The following is an 18,313-nucleotide window of genomic DNA, read 5'->3' as shown; positions in this document are numbered from 1 at the left end:
TAGTGGTGAGAGTGGGCATCTTTGTCCTGTTCCTGGTTTTAGAAGAATTTTCAGCTTTTCGTCATTGAGTATGGTGTTAGCTGTGGGCTTGTCATATAAAACCTTTATCAAATTGAGATAATTTTCTTCAACACCCACTTTATTGAGAGTTGTTATCATAAATGGATATTGAATTTTGTCAAATGCTTTTTATGTATCTATTGAGATAATCAACATATTGTTTAGAATTTTGGCATCTATGTTCATCAGGGATGTTGGCTCATAATTCTTTTTTCGTAATAAGTTTGTCTTGTCTTGGTGTCAGGGGAATGCTTGTCTCATAGAATGAGTTTAGAAGCATTCATTCCCATTTAATTTTTGGAACATTTGAGAAATATAGGTGATAATTCTTTAAATGTTTGGTAGAATTCACCTATGAAGCCATCTGGTCTTGGACTTGTTTGTTGGGAGTTTTTTGATTACTGCTTCAATTTCACTGTTGGTGATTGTTCTATTCAGACTCTCTGTTTCTTCCTGGTTTTGTCTTGGAGTTTTTTCCATTTCTTCTAGACTGTACAAGTTTTTGGCATATAATTGTTCATATTACTCTTTAATGATCCTTTGTATTTCTGTGTATTAAGGACTTTAGATCAACTTTTACAAACATGTTCAAAAAATCTAAAGGAAACCATGTCTAAAAAATTAAGGGAAAGTATGATGATATCTCACCAAATAGAGAGTATAATAAAGATGTGAAAATTATTTTAAGGAAGCCAGATGGAAATTCTGAAATTTAAAAGTATGATAATTGAAATAAAACTGCTCTAGAGGGGCTCAGTGAACTGAATTAGTGAAGTTGAAGATTGGTCAAGTGAGATTGTACAGCCTGAGGGACAGGAGAAAGAAGAAAAATGAACAGAGCCTCAGAGACCTGTGATACATCATCAAACATACCAACATGGGCATAATGGGAATTCTAAAAGGAAAGAACAGATAAAAAGTGACAGAACACATATTTGAAGAAATAACTGACACTAGGTCTCCAAATTTGATTTAAAAATTAATCTACTCACTTTGAACTCCAAGTAGGATAAACCCCAAAAGAGTCACACCTAGATACATCTGAGTCAAATTGTCAAAACAAAGAATCTTGAAAGTAGCAAGAGAAAAGCAACCTATTGCTTACAAGCAATCTTTAATAAGTTTAATAGCTGACTTCCCATTAGAAACCATGGAGACTGAAGGCAATAGGATGACACATATTCAAGGTGCTGAGAGAAAAGGACTGGCAACCAAAAACTCTATATGTAGCAAAACTATCCTTGAAAAAACAAGGAAGAAATTCCCAGGTAAACAAAAAAATGAGAGAAATCATCACTAGCAGACTTTACCTACAAGACACAGTAAAAAGGAGTCCTGGGCTGAAATGAAAGGACATTAGATAGTAACTTGAATCCACACAAAGAAATAAAGAGCACTGTAAGATGATTACATACGTAAGTATAAAAGAGTACATGTATCTTTGTAACTATTTTCTTATCTTATCTGATTTAAAAGACCACTGCATAAATAATTATAAAACTGTATTGATGGGTTTATAATGTATAAAGATGTAATTTTTATAATAACATACATAAAAGTTGATTAACATAACAAAATTAATCAAACTGTATACTACATCAATAGTATGATGGACAAAACTACATAATCTCAATAGATGCAGAAAAAGCATTTGACAAAACAGTACCTTTTCATGATAAAAAACTAATGAACTAGAAATAGAAAGGGACTTCTGAAATCTGATAAAGAGCATATACAAAAAAATATATAGTATCATACTTAATGTTGAAAGACTGAATGCTTTCATCCTAAGACCAGGAAGAAGGCAAGGAAGGCTACCTTACTACTTCTATTCAGCATTGTACTAGAGATCCAAGACAAGGCAATCATATAAATAAATAAGTAAATAAGTAAGCAAGTAAATAAATAAATAAATAGATAGATAAATAAATAAATAAATAAATAAATAATTTGTATCCAGATTGGTGAGGGGAGAAATAAAACTTTTCACAGCTGACATGAGTTAAGGATTTCACAAAATAATTATTAGAACTAGTAAATGAGTTCAACAAGTTTACAGATACAAAATCAATATGAAACTCAATTTTATTTACATACAATGAACAATCCAAACATAAAATTTTAAAATTCCATTTTGATAACCTCATAAGGAATAAAATAAGAATAAATTTGATAATAGAAGTGTAAGATTTTTATATTATAAACCATAAGAAACATGGCAACATTAGATATGTTCCCACATCTTTCTCCTTGCAACAACAATAAGCTGAACATGTAACACTTAACAAAAAATACCCAAACTGCACACCAGCATGTCCGAGCGTGGTGTCTGCACATAAGAGCTACGTAAGGTCAGAACCCTGGGTGTCGGGCGGTGGACTGGGAGAAACAAAGAAGCTGCCTTAGCTGGAGCTCCCTGTAAGAGGAGGAGGAAAGAAGAAGGTGTGGAGAGTTCCCTGAATAGCCCTGTCTGAAAGTGCTGTGAGCTCCACATGGCTGGCGGCAGTGCCCAATGATCAGGACAGAAGGCAGAGAAACAGGAACGGCAGAAAAGCAGGGATGGCAAAGAAACAACAGTTGATTTCTACCAGCCAGAATTGCAAAACTGAGGCTGAGCCACAGCCCTCAACCCCCAACCCAGAGGATTCCTCCCCCGATACCCTCAGAGACCAATCACCGCGGAGCCTCAGGGGAATCTGAGCAAACACTACCGAAACTGTCGCTAATGCTGACAGGAACTGAGACTCAGAGTAGCGAGCATGATTAAACATCTATAAGAAAAAAAAATATTCCTTTATTAAAACTTTATATAAAAGCAGAGATCCAAGAGGCTTAGATGCCACCTATAGGAAATGAAAAGAAAAACACCTTATTTGCAATATGCTAGGGATCCTTATATAATAAATCTTCTTTCTGGGGAAAAAAAAAAGCAGACCGCACTTCCATTAATGCCCCAGTGGAGAAATAGTCCATTAAACACCATGAACAACCAAGGTGACAAGGCATCTCAGAAAGAAAAAGAAAAATCTACAGAAAATAAGCTTACGGACATAGAAATATGTGACTTAAATGACATAGAATTCAGGATGTTACTTCTGAAAATACTCAGTGAGTTCCAAAATGTGTCATATCAACAATTTCAGGAACTGAAAATACACCTAGATGAGGAGAGCGAGTTCTTCAGCAAGGAGATTGAAACCCTCAAAACAACAACAACAACAACAACAACAACAACAAAACGAATAGACCTTCTGGAGATAAAGAACACACTGCGAGAGTTGAAAAATAAAATAACAAACTTGGGAGACAGAGTCGGCCAAATGGAGGAAAGGATCAGTGATATTGAAGATAGAAATCTAGAAACAAATCTGAAGGAAGAAGAGAGAAACTGAAGAATGAAAAATAATGAAAGAGAAATACAAGAACTAGCTGATAACATCGGGAGAGGAAACATAAGAATAATGGGCATTACCAAAGGGAAGGAAAGGAGCAGGCATTAGAAAACATTTTCATAAAAATAGTCGATGAGAATTTCCCAAATCTAAGGAATGAGTTGGAGCTTGGAATTCAAAAAGTCAGTAGAGCACCCAATTATCTCAACCCAAAAAGGCTTTCACCAAGACATATCGTATTAAAATTATCAAAAATCAACAACAAAAACAGAATTCTCAGGGCAACCAGGGAAAAGAAGACTGTAACCTAAAAAGGAAAACCCATTAGATTATTGTCCAACTTCTCATCACAAACCTTACGAGCCAGAAAGGAGTGGAATCAAATATTCAAACTATTAAATGAAAGGAACTACCAGCCAAGAATAATGTATCCAGCTAAGCTCTTCTTTAGATATGAAGGATAAATAAAGACCTTTCCAGACATACAAAAATTGAGAGAATTCTCCACTATGAGGCCTGCAATATAGGAAATACTGAAATGGGTCAGCTCACCTAAAACAAAATGACAAAAAAAAAAAACATAAATAGGAGTAAAGTGACTAGCAAGCTGATAAAAGCAGAGGAGTGCAACCCTTACTAGGAACAGGGCATTATTAGCATAAATAATAATAAGAGAACTGCTATAGCAAGATAGTAATGAATATTCAGAATACATAGGGACAATTTGAGATAACAATGACTGAAAAAGGGAGGATTCAAAGATCCAAATTCACAAAGGGGAATTGAGATAAGGAACATGCAGAAGAAAAGGGACGACTGTATATATACAAAATCCTTTTCATATTTGTAGTGGTAACCACAGGCCAAAGATTTAGAACTCAATTATATAACATAAAACAAGAAGGACGAGAGAGAAAACCTACACAAGCCAACCAAAATAAAGAAAGCAGAAACACAAGGATAAGAAAGCAATGGAAACACCAATCTACAAGAAAGCAAAAGATAAAATGGCTATAAGAAGACCTCATATTTCAATAATCACTCTAAATGTAAATGGACTGAACTCACTAGTAAAAAGGCACAGAGTTGCAGATTGGATCTAAAAACAAAACCCAACCATATGCTGTCTCCAGGAGATACATCTCAACTCCAAAGACAAATATAGACTCAAAGTGAAAGGATGGATAATGATATTTTGAGCAAATGGCATTCAGAGAAAAGCAGGAGTAGCAGTACTAATGTAGGACAAAACAGACTTTGAAATCAAAAATCTAAGGAAAGATACTGAGGGACACTTCATAATGATAAAAGAAATCATGCATCAAGAAGACATAACACTTATTAATATCTATGCTCCCAATCAGGGAGCACCAAATTATGTAAAGCAATTATTAACAGAACTAAATGGAAAAACAGACTAAAACACTATCATAGTGGGAGACCTAAATGCCCCATTGTCAGATATGGGAAGATCATCCAAACAGAATCAATAAGGAAATAACATCCTTAAATGACATACTAGAACAACTGGCATAATTGACGTATACAGAGCCTTCCATCCTCAAACAGTTGCTTATACATTCTCAGGAATCAACCACATACTGGGACACAGAGATAGCCTCAACAAATATAAGAGGGTTGAAATCATACCATCCATATTATCTGATTATAACACTTTGAAACTAGAGATCAACTGTAAAAAGAAAGTGGAAAGAAACACAAATAAATGGAGATCAAACAACATACTACTGAAGATTAACTGGGCCAGAGAAGAAATAAAAAGAGAGATAAAAAAATATATAGAAATAAATAATAATGATAGCATACCATATCAAAACTTTTGGGACATGGCAAAAGCTGTCATAAAAGGAAAGTTCATATCATTACAGTCCTATCTCCAAAAACAAGAACAAACCCAAATAAACAACCTAATGCTTCATTTTAAAAAACTAGAACAAGAAGAACAAATGAAGCCATCAAAATTAGAGCAGAAATAAATGAAATTGAAAACAAACAAAAAAATAGAAAAAATAAATACAACAAAGAGCTGATTCTTTGAGAAGGTTAATAAAATTGACAAACCCTTGGCTAGACTCACTGAAGGAAAAAGAGAAAGGACACAAATAAGCAAACTCAAGGATGAAAGAGGGGAAATTACAACTGATATTGCAGAAATACAAAGAATCATACAAGAATACTATGAAAAACTATATAACACCAAATTTAATAACCTAGAAGAAATGGACCATTACTTATAAAAATATAAGCTTCTTAGACTGAATCAGGAAGATCTGGAAAATCTAAATAGATCAACAGTATGGAAATTGAAATAATCATCAAAAACCTACCAAAAAAAATTTGAAGACCAGATGTCTTCATCAGTGAATTCTATCAAACATTCAAAGAAGATTTAATGCCTATTCTCCTCAAACGCTTCCAAAAAAATCAAAGAGGAGGCAATACTTCCCAACTCATTTCATGAGGCCAATATTACCTTGATACCAAAACCTGGTAAAGATAACACAAAAAAAGAAAACTCCAGACCAATATCTTTCATAAACACAGATGTGAAAATCCTAAGCAAGATACTAGTGTACTGAATACAGCAACATATTAAAAAGATTATATACCACAATCAAGAGAGCTTCATCCCAGGGGCACAGGGATGGTTTAATATAAGTAAATCAATTAATGTGATACACCACATAAACAAATTAAACAATAAGGATCATATGATCATATCAACAGATGCAGAAAAAACCTTCGACAAGATACAGCATCCATTTATGATCAAAACACTTAACAAAATCAGTATAGAAGGAAAGTACCTTAACATAATAAAGGCCATCTATGATAAGCCCTCAGCCAACATTATACTTAATGGTGAAAAACTAAAAACCTCTCTAAGATCAGGAACAAGGTAAGGCTGTTCCCTATTGCCACTGTTATTCAATATAACATTGGAAGTCCTAGTGAGTGCACTCAGGCAAGAGAAAGATATAAAAGGTATCCAAAGAGGAAAACAAGTAGCAAAACTGTCACTATTTGTGGATGACATGATTCTCTATATATAGAAAACTCTAAAGACTCCACAAGAACACTACTAGAAACAATAAGCAAATACTGTAAAGTCTCTGGATATAAAATCAATGTTCAAAAATCCATAGTATTCCTATACTCTAATAACAAGTGTCAGAAAAAAAAAGTGGAAAAAGTAATTCCTTTTGCAATTGCACAACAACAAAAAGTACCTAGGAATAAATCTAATGAAGCATGGGAAGGACCTATATAATGAAAACTGTAAGATCCTATTAAAAGAAATTGAGGAAGATACAAAGAAATGGAAAGATATTTTGTGTTCTTGGATTGGAAGAAACGATATAGTTAAAATGACCACATTACTGAAAGCATTATACAGATTTAATGCAATCCCCATCAAAATCCCATTGGCATTTTTCAAAGAAATAGAACAAAAAATCATCAGATTTGTATGGAAGCACAAAGAACCCAAATTGCCAAAGCCATCCTGAGAATAAAGAATGGAGCTGGAGGCATCATCTGCCTGATTTCGAATTATACTACAAAGCAATAGGAATCAAAACGGCATGGTATTGGCAACAAAACAGACACATGGACCAGTGGAATAGAATCGACAGTCCAGAAGTAAACCCATATTTATATGGGCAAATAATTTTTGACAAAAATGTCAAAAACATACAGTGGAGAAAGGAAAGCCTCTTCAATAAATGGTGCTGGGAAAACTAGAAGGCCACCTGCAACAGAATGAATCTAGACTGTTGTCTATCACCACACACCAAAATTAACTCAAAGTGGATATAGTATCTGAATATAAGACCTGAAACAATAAAATGCTTAGAAAAAAACAGGAACTAAACTCAAGGACCGTGGACTCAAAGAGGATTTTATGAATTTGACCTCAAAAGCAAGAGAAGTAAAAGCAAAAATAAATGAATGGGACTACATCAAACTAAAAAGCTTCTGCTCAGCAAAAGAAATGGTCAACAAGCTAAAGAGACAACCATCTGAATGGAAAAATATATTTGTAAGCAACACCTCCAATAAGGGCCTAATATCCAAAATATACAAAGAACTCACACGACTCAATAACAACAAAAAACAAATGATCCAATCAAAAAATGGTCAGACGACCTGAATAGACACTTCTCCCTAGAGGACATACAAATGGCCAACAAATATATGAAAAAATGCTCAGCATCACCAGATATTAGAAAATGCAAGTCAAAACCACAATGAGATACCACCTCACACCTGTTAGAATAGCTATAATCAACAGGACAAGTAATAACAAATGTTGGAGAGAATGTGGAGAAAAAGGAACCCTCATACACTGCTGGTGGGACTGCAAATTGGTACAGCCACTATGGAAAACATTATGGAGGTTCCTCAAAAAACTAAGAACTGATCTATCATATGATCCAGCAATCTCTCTACTGAGTATTTACCCCAAAGACTTGAAAACTCATATCCAAAAAGATATTTGCACATCGATGTTCATAGCAGCATTATTCACAGTGGCCAAGACATGGAAGCAACTGAAGTGTCTGTCGTGTGAGAGATGATTGGCTTAATATGTACCACATTGTATATATGTGATACATATATAGAAAGGAATATTACTCAGCCCTAAGAAGATATGAAATACTGCCATTTGCATCAGCATGGATCAACCTTGAAATAATCATAGTAGGTGAAATAAGCCAGGCAGAAAATCACATGAGATCACATACGTGGGATATAAACCTAAATGCAGCAAATGAACAGGACAAACAAACAGAGACTCATGGACATGGACAATGGACTAGTAGTTACCAGAAGGGAGTGCGAAGGAGGGAGGAGGAGGGAGAAAAATAAAACAATAAAATGTTTAAAAAATTATGTATATATAGTATAAAAAATAATAAACTGGCATTTAAAAAATAAAAAAATAAAAACATAATAAATTTAAAAAACACCATAAAACACCATTAAAAGAAATTAAAGACCTAAATAAATGGAAAGTATCCCGTGTTTATAGATTTGGAAGGCTTAATATTGTTTAGATAGTGGTATTTACCAAATAGTCTATGGAATAAATGCAATCCCAATCAAAATCTTACCTGCATTTTTCTCAGAAGATTATAAGGTAATGCTAAAATTCCTAAGGAAATGCAAAGGACTCACAGTAGTCAATACAATCTTGAAAGAGAAGAACAATGTCGGAACACCTGAACTTGCCAATTTCAAAATATAACTAAGACAGTGTGGTACTAAAAATGGAATAGAATTGAAAAATGAGAAATAAACCCTCAAGTTTATGCCTACTTGATTTTTGACAAGGGATGCCAAGATAAAATGGTGTAAAAAAGTCTTCAACAAATTATGTTGGTACAACGAAATATTCATATGCAAAAATATTAAGTTGGACCATAACTTCACACTACATATAAAAATTAACCCCAAATCAATCAAAGTTCTAAATGTAAGAGTTAAAACTATAAAACTATTAAAAGAAATTATAAGGGTGGTAAATCTTCATGACCTCGGACTTGGCAAAGCATTCTTACATATGATTCCAAATGCAAGTGTCACAAAACAAAAACTAAATAGATTGGTTGTCATCAAAATTAAAAACTTTTGCTCTTCAAAGGACACTATCAAGAAAGTCAAAGGATAACCCACAGAATAGGAGAAAATATTTGTAAGTTATAGATCTGGTAAAGAACTTGCATCCAGAATATATAAAGAACTTTGCAATGCAACAATAAATGACAAATAACTTAAAAAAAAACCATGGGCAGAGGATTTGAATAAACATTTCTCAAAAAATATAAATATGTGTATATATGTATGAGTGTGTGTGTGGGGGGGCAAAAATCACATGAAAAGATGTTCAACATCATTAGTCACTAGGAAAATGCAAATCAAAACCATAATAAGGTACCATATACCCACTAGGATAGCTTTAATAAAAAAGATGGATAATAATAAATGATTATGAGGATGTGGAGAATTGGAAACCTCATACTTTGTTGGTGGGAATATAAAATGGTGCAGTCAACTTTGGAAAACATTTCGACAGTTTCTCAAAAAGTTAAATGGGGAATTGCCAGATGACCAAGCTCTTCCACTCCTAGATATGCACTTAAGAATTTGAGAACACGTCCATAGGTATACCTTTATAGGTATATCCTTACAGTTATATTCATAGCAATATTATTCATAATAGGCAGAAGTAGAAACAACCCAAATGCCCATCAACTGAGGAATGGATATGCAAGTGTGGTATTTCATCCCAATAGCAGGGGAGAGAATTGATTAGGGAAACATGGCTGCTTCACTAAACTCCACTGAAGAGAAGCACCTAAGGTGACAATTTACAGGAAAACAAATACAGATGGCTTTTAAATATATGAAAAACAGCATATGTTTAAAACCATTTGTCATCATAGGAAGACAAATTAAAACATCAAATTACTATGCTTTATCCACCAGATTAGCAATGATGAAATTTTGAAAATTTACTGTGTTAGTGAGAGCATTAGGAAGCTGATACTTTTTAATGATGAGAATGTTATTTTGGAGGTAGTTTGTAAAATTTATCTACAACTCCACATATGCTTTGATACATATACCATATTTTAGAAGCTTATCCTATGGCTGTACTGTATGAAGTTGTACAAGGATGTTTATTGTAGCATTATTTCCAATAACAAAAACACCCTAAATGTCCACTAAGCAGAGACTTCCAGTTAATGTATCATCCAGCAGTCACATTTCTGGGCATTTATCGGAGAAATTAAAATATAAATCTAGATAAAGATCTGCACCTAAATGTTCATAGCAGCTTTATTTGGAATATTTTCACTAATGAATAATTTATATACAATGAAACGCACAAATTTTAAGTCCTATAATTCATTATTTGGTAAACGCATATGTTCCTTTAACCTACTCTTTGTGAGATTTAGAAAATTTCCAACACCTCAGAAAGTCCCTTTGGACCCCTTCTTGTTAAACTCTGCCATGTCACTCCACTTCTAAACCCCAGGGCAATTACCAGATTTCTCTCACCATAGATTAGTTTTCATATAAATGAATAATACTATCTGGCTTCTTTTGCTCAAGAACATGTTTCTGAGATTGTTCTGTGTTGTATCAAATAGTTCAATTCCTGAATGATTGTGCATCAATATTTCATTTCCTTTTTATTGCTTGCTAATATTCCATTGTATATATACCCTACAATTTGTTTATTCATTCTCCTGCTGATAGTTTGGATTGTTTCTCATTTTTGTCTTTTGTGAATAAAGGTTCCATGAACACTGATATAAAAATCATTTTGTTGGAGATGAATTTTCACTTCTCTTAGATAAAAAACCCAAGAATGGAATTGCTGGCCCATACAGTAGGGTAATATGTTTAAATTTATAAGATATAACCAAACTATTTTTTAAAATGTTCGCATCATTTACTTTCTCACCAGCAAAATATGAGATAGGTCCATTTGAAATTTTTAAACATGCATGCAGATTTCATGTGCATATTGGCCATCTGTATATATTCCTTTGTGAAGTGTTTGCTTGAGTCTTTTGCCTATTTTTAAAATTGGGCTTTTTATTATTGAGTTGTACGATGTTTTTTTTTTCTCAGCTTTGAGATATAACTGACATATAACATTGTGTAAGTTTAAGGTATTGATTTGATACATTTATATACTGCAAAATGATTACTGCCATGGAGTTAGCTAACACCTGCTTCATTTCACATAATTACCACTTCTTTTTTATTGTAAGAATTTACTCAGCAAGTTTCAAGTATAAAATATAGCATTATTAACTGTAATCACTATGCTGTATGCTAGATGCCCAGAACTTATTCACCTTATAATTGGAAGTTTATACTCTTTGACCAAGACTTGTTGGAATTCTTAAATATTCTGGCATTAAATCCTTTATTTGGTATGTTTGGTCAATACATTTTTTACTTTTTGATTTCCTATTGATTTTCTTACTGGTGAAGTTTAAAATTTTGATGAGGTCCAATTTATAAATGTTTTTCCATTGTAGTTACTGATTTTTGTGTCTGGTCCAAGAAATATTTCCTAACTTACAGTGATGAAGATATTCTGTTTTTTTCTAGAAGCTTTTAAGTTTATGTCTGTGATCTATCCCTGATTTTTTTTTTACCAAATGCATATATTACATTTAATATTTAAAAACTATTTAAAGAAAGACAAGTAGGAGTCAGTGGGAAAAGCACTGGCCTTGAATCCCAGGTGTATCTTAGTTGTGTCCAGTCAGGTAGCCTTGGGCAAGTCACTCTCCAGGGAACAAAATGGGCCAAAGAGGTTCAGCGGTGATCCACTGAAGATCAGTATAGGTAAGTGTTTTTGACACCTCATTGGAGAAATGTTCTGCTCAGCAGTGAGGACAGAGGGCACTCCAGAAAGCTGGTATACAAGACGACACGATGATGATATGGGCCAGGGTTCCCCCTCCACAGCCCCTCAGCCTTCTCTGCCTGGGCAGTGGGTGTCAGCCACTGAGCTGACGATTAACCTTTCTGCTGGTTGGGATCCACCAAAAGAGGGAATTGTGAGAGCAGGTTTCTTGGCCAGTTTGGCTCTGCTGGCAGTATGAATGTGGCTTTGGGCCTTGACAGCCTGTGGAAGGGCTGATTGGCTATCTGAGGCAGAGGGAGGCTTTATAAGTCATGTATGGTCATGTGGGGAGGCGAGGAAGAGGATAGAACAGTGACTTCACCCAAGATATGAAAGGGTTCCCCCAGCTGCTGTGTTCCCTCAGAATACAGACTGGTGAATGGGGCTGTCAGGAGAATACAGGCAGCCTAAGAAGGGGAGGAGGGACTGAAATGAAGGGCAACTTGGGGCAATGGGTTCTAGTTAACCTGGCATACAAAGACATAACGAACATGGCAGAATCTGACGTCTGTGGTACATCAGCCCATCCTAGGATGGCCCATGGCCCACCTTGCCAGAGGCAAAGCTTAGATGACTGATTCCTGTTTCAATTAGGATAAATTTATGACAGGATGGGTTAAAGGTGGGGGATGGAGGAACTTATTTACAGGGAGCTACAAACAGCAGACACAGGAGTAATGAAGAGTCAGTTTACCCACGGCCAACCTGGTCATTCCAGGAGCAAGGCATTCTGGGAGTAGGAGAAATACTGAGTTCTAGAGAAAAAGTCTTGGCTACAAAACCGTGGCCCTGGGGAGGAGCTGACTGGCCTAGACAGAATGGGGTATGTCCAGTGAAGTCTGAATATCAGATATCCCTGGAGTTTGAGCCTAGGATATATCGATAGGAGTCCAGCTCCAGAGCATGGTACAAGCCCTAATCTCCAGAATTCCATTAGAGCATAGAGCTAGGAATGGGCTGGCAGGGGAACAAAAGCAGTCACAGACTACTGGAGCATCAGCCAGGGCCTATTTTGTCCCAATACTGTGAGGTAACTTGGATGCCTACATAGAGCCATGTAAGGCCCTAGAATGTCAGGCTGAGGCCTAGGGCTCACAAAACTATTTCAGCTATTTTTGGGCTAAGGGTGGGAACTATGGAAATCAACATCTTATCTTCACTGTAGAGATAGAGACGTGTAGGCCAGCCTCCTCCTAGGGAATTTGCCCCAGAACTATAAAATACTAGGCTGGAGATTGGAGAGAATTGATGTCAGTAGTTGCAACAGCTTCAGAGCTGAACTTCCTGCCTCCAGACTCATGCAGGAACACTCATCTTCCAAAATGTCATAAGAAATCTTACTAAGATCCATCCCAGATGCTCCTTGCCTGACCCCTTGCAGGCTCCCATTGTCTCTGGAAATAGTTTACGCTTCTCCCTGGAGACCTTTCTGATTTTTCACTGGACAACATGTTTATCTTTTGACTCTCGCACCTCGGGTGGCATGAACATACCATTTCTGTAGTCTGGCGGAGAGCAGACTCTGCTGCTATTTACATTCCTTCTTCTGTCTGGAATGTTCTTCCCTGACCTGTTTACCTGATAAGTGTTGAGTCATCCTTCTAGACTCCTTAAGCATCACCTCCCTGATGAAATTTTACCTGGCCAGCTCCAATCTGGTTGCAGGTTGAATGCTTGACCATGGTAACAAACCATGTAATGTGTTAACCACAAACATATTCCCCCTTTACTCTTTACAAAGAGAATCCTGATTTTGCTCAGATATTCAACCCTCAGCAAGGTGACCCTTCCCTTGCTCAAGGATAAACCCTAAATAGGTCACAACCAATATGCTGGCCTTATCCCCCTGGCAGCATGAAACCAATACTGGTAGGCATGCACCTGGTCATTCTGGCCATTGCCTGCATGCTCCGTTAAACTGGTAGTCAGGGTAGTGCTCTTTCAAAGGGTCTCAAACAGGGACTGATTCTGCTAGACTTGCAATGAACCTGAAATGGGGCCTGGTGCCAGGTAGGTGCCAAAAGGGTTTAGAGAAACTGCTTTCCCCATTAGATTCTTTCCAAGATTGTTTTCATTGGGTTGGCCAAGTAGGCTTACCTCCTTGAGGGATTCCAAGAAGCCCAGGATGTCTTCTCAGAATCAAAGACAGTGAGGAATTGGCTCAGGCATACTGGCCTGTCTGGTCTTCTGTCTTCCAAATATTCATCATACAAAAATATTCTTCAAATGCCTGCTATATGCTACGCACTGAATGTTCACAAGTGAATAAAATCAAGTTCCTGCTCTCAGGGGCTCAGCTTTCTTGAGGGAGATACATAAACAGATCACTATCCTCTGATATCATAAGGGCAATGTTTTTATGCATAGAGAGACTTCTTAGTTGCTAATGAGAGCATATACTCTGGACAGTTTAAGCAGAAAAGGAATTTATGAAAGGCCACTGGGTTGCTCACGGAATCCTGTGCCAAATGAAAACTATGTCTCAAATCACTCTACAGGACAGACTGTAAACTCAGTTTTCTAGATAAAGTTCTGCTCTCCCCACCAGCTGACATCTCAAAGGAAGAAAACGAATCTAGCTACAGAGAATGAGAACCCTTGGAGCTGAGAATAGAGAAGTACATGAATATAGAACCTCTTATAGAGAGTGATAGAACAAAACACTTTTATTATAGAGTTATGACAAGGCCGTGAGCAGGAAATGCCTAGCCTCTTATTTTTCTCCTTTGCTGAAATCAAAATAACCAGACCTCAGATTACTTTAAGGATACAGATGCGTTAAGAAAATCTCAAAGAATAATTGCAAAAGTACCATAAGAATGTGTCTGCTTTATCAGTAGGGCACAAAAAGTTACTCCAGTAAAAAATGATTTGGAGGTGCAGAGGATGTTACTGGTCTGAAGTCTGTGTGCCCGATGCTCTGAAATGCTAGAACTCAAAACATCAGAATTTGGAGTAAGGAAAGATTTATTGATTGAGGAGGCATCCTTCTAGAAGATGGAGTTTCTAATCCTCAAGTCCTTTTTAAGAAAGCACAGAGTTCAGGCTTATTTTAGGTCAAAGGAAGGGAAAATAGGAGAGGCTGTTTTTGTAAAAACTCAAACCCCAAGCAGAATTCCTTTAATAATTAGCACGCATGTCTAAAACAGCAGCTATTAACTGGAAGGCCATGGGAACAATGCAGGCTTAAATAAGATGGAGTCAGAAAGACTGAGCATTTCAGTCTGTTACAAGGACATGACCAGTGTCTGGCCCAGTCCCTTTGTCAGCCATTGTCCCCTTCCCCAGCTGCTATGAGAGTCACCTGATAAAACCTAGCTAGCCCCTTCTTCAGAGAATGTCTTTAGCTAAATGAAGCTGCCTCAGAGGATGGCCACGTGACCCGCCATGCTGCTTTAGCTGTAAACCCCGGGGGGAAAGAATGTCTCTCTAATCTGAGGAGACTTCCTGCTTCTGCTGTGAAAGGGTGTGGGAACTACATTCTGCTCCATCGGGAGTGGTGGATGCTGCTAATAATGCAGGGAGGAGGCAAAAGAACTAAAATGTTAAATCAAGCTATGTTCAGAGACTGTAATATGCTAATTAGTCCTGCAGCCAGATCATGAGGAAACCTATAGAACAAAGGGAGATTTCTTCTGGGATTGCTAACATTTATTTCCCACACCTTGAAAGGAAAACTGGAAAAATGGAATCTTTAAGTCATGCCCTATACAAAATCAAATCATTCATTCCTTATGGCTAAAACCACGGGGAACCTATGGACCACAGGCTGGGAACTGCCAGCAGGCCTTTCGCACTACATATTGTTACCTTTTCATGTTGCATACTCTTATCTTTCCTCACTGTATGTCCATATCAAAGGAAAATGGGTAAACAAAATCTTTAAACTATAACTCACAGGAACTAAAGAATGACATATAAACTGAATTCTCTGAACACTTGGGATCCCTCTCAGTGTCTTTCTCTAGGTCCCTCTCACTGTCCTCACCTCTCTCCATTGTCTTTGTTCCTCTGAGTCTCTCTTAGGCTCTCTCACTCTCTGTCTTTGAGAGGAGATAACACCCTATTTGTGGAGTGTTACCCCTTCTCTAACAAATGTTCCTCCAGACTTTAACTTTGGTGTGTGTTTGAATGCTTTCTTATGCTCCACCAAACCTTCTTCTTTCTCAGTGCAGGGCTTGGGTTCTACCTCACAACGTGGGGGAATTTGCCCTGTCCTGTATCACTAAGACAGATTCTCTTACTGGGCAGGTACTTGTAAGGAAGGGCCTGGGTGGTATCCCGTGGTAGAGGCCTCACAGCATCCCTGGTCTTACCTTTCCTTGCCCTATAGTTTAATTATAGATGTCCCCAGAAGCTTGACACAGAGTTTGGAGTGTCCCCTGCCATAGAAAGTTGCTCTGAAACTTATGATTAATGCCCTTACACTTACTGATCACAATCCTTCTGGTCTAGTATTCTTTCCAGATTACTCTCATCTTTGTTCTTGGGTTGCTAACATCGCTACTGTAGGACCACGTTGCCAAAGGAATGGCTCTGTGAAGCACAACAGACTATTCCCTCCGCCCCCTGCCCTGAACCATCATGCAGCCTCTGGAATAATGCCCAGGTTTCTCCTTAAATACCCTAAGCTGGACTGAGAAAGTAAGGCATTTCTGAAGGTTTTAACCTGCTGCCTTCTCAGATCACTGGTGCTCTGATAATAACGTTTATTCTGAATATCCCAACTCCTGTGTGAGTCTATTGCCTGAATGGTATAGACAGCATGAGCCCCGGACTTGGTTTCCTTCCAGTTTCACTTGGACACAGCTGTGACAATGTTTTCTGTGCTGTCTCCTTGGCTGTAGCTTTTCAAAGCCCCAATTTGGCAGGTCAGGTTGCTTTTGGATGGGTCTCAAGATAATTCTAGAGATTTGTTAGGTGTATAGAGAACCAGCATTCCAAAAGGGATTGCAAGGTAGAGGAATCCTCTAAGTCAGGGGTCCCCAACCCCTTGGCCGTGGACCAGTACCGGTCAGTGGCCTATTAGGAACCAGGCCGCACAGCAGGAGATGAATGGCAGGTGAGCAAGAAAAGTTTCACCTGTATTTGCACCTGCTTCCCAGCACTAGTATCAGCAACTCAGCTCTGCCTCAGATCATCAGGCATTAGGTTCTCATAGGAGCAGCGGCCCCTGGTGCCAAAAAGGTTGGAGATGGCTGCTTTAAGTCTGTCCTAAAGGGCTTTGGCAAAAAGTGACTCAGTGACTCAGCACAGAAATTCTAGGGCAGGACTTGAACTAAAAAAAAGAATCCTCAGGATCCAGGACCTTTGCCTGGGGCCACAACAGCCCCCAAACCTAGAGCTAAGGATTGCCGCCTACAGACAGCAACCATTAACATGGACAATTGTGCTTCATAAATTATTCAATATTTTAAACTACTTGTTGGAGATTTAAAACAATGGCTTCCAAATTCTTTGACTCTCTTCCCGTTGATTGATGGGGGCTGTGTCCGCTTCTCTTGAATCTGGGCTGGCTTGTGATATCTTTGATAAACAAGACATGGCAAAAGTGATCTGCATGACTCCTGAGGTTAAGTCACAGAAGGCAACGCAGCCTTGAGCTACCACATAAGGACACCCACTACCCTGCGAACCCATGCTGGAGAGAGCATATGTAGGAGCACCAGGGGATAGTCCTAGCTGAGTCTAGCCTTCTAGCCGTCTCACCCAGGCACCCTGCATGTGAGTGAATGAAGCCTCCAAATGATTCCGTCACCCTGCTCTAGAGTTCCCCCAACCTTCAGATCTCCCCAATAGAGCCCCAGCCTTGCTGGAGCAGAAGCAAGTTATTAGCACTGTGCCCCAGCTGAATTCCTGACCTATAAGTACTCGTGAGCGTCATAAAATGATGGTTTTACATCACTAGTTTTGGGGTGGTTTAAAATGCAGCAATTGTAACTAGAACCCCACTCCTGAATTTAAAGGTAAGATTTTTTATATATGTGTCTACACACACACACACACACACACACACGCACACACAGACACATAATTGAGAGAGAGAGAGAGAGAGAGAGAGAGAGAGAGAGACAGAGACAGAGAGAGACAGAGAGACAGAGAGAGAGAGAGAGAGAGAGAGATTGATTTTAGGTCAGAGTTATGGAGCCAGTACAGGGCAGAGGCAGAATCTACCTTCTATCTGTGTGAGCTCAAAGCTGCCCTGTTCATATCTCACTAATCTGCCTCACTCCTTGATCCTAGATATGCTGTGACTCCTCTAGGTAGCACTTTAAGAGGGAGTTTGCAAACTAGAGTGTGTTAAGAGTGTGTGGCCTCATACCCAGCTCCAGGAGGGACAGTTGAATGGACTGGGGATATTTTGTTTCAAAAGAAGTCTTGGCAGAATTTGTGGGCTGCC

Source organism: Rousettus aegyptiacus, unplaced genomic scaffold, assembly GCF_014176215.1.
Source record: "Rousettus aegyptiacus isolate mRouAeg1 unplaced genomic scaffold, mRouAeg1.p scaffold_m13_p_6, whole genome shotgun sequence".
NCBI classification, from domain to species: Eukaryota; Metazoa; Chordata; class Mammalia; order Chiroptera; family Pteropodidae; genus Rousettus; species Rousettus aegyptiacus.
This window is presented reverse-complemented; position numbering follows the sequence as displayed.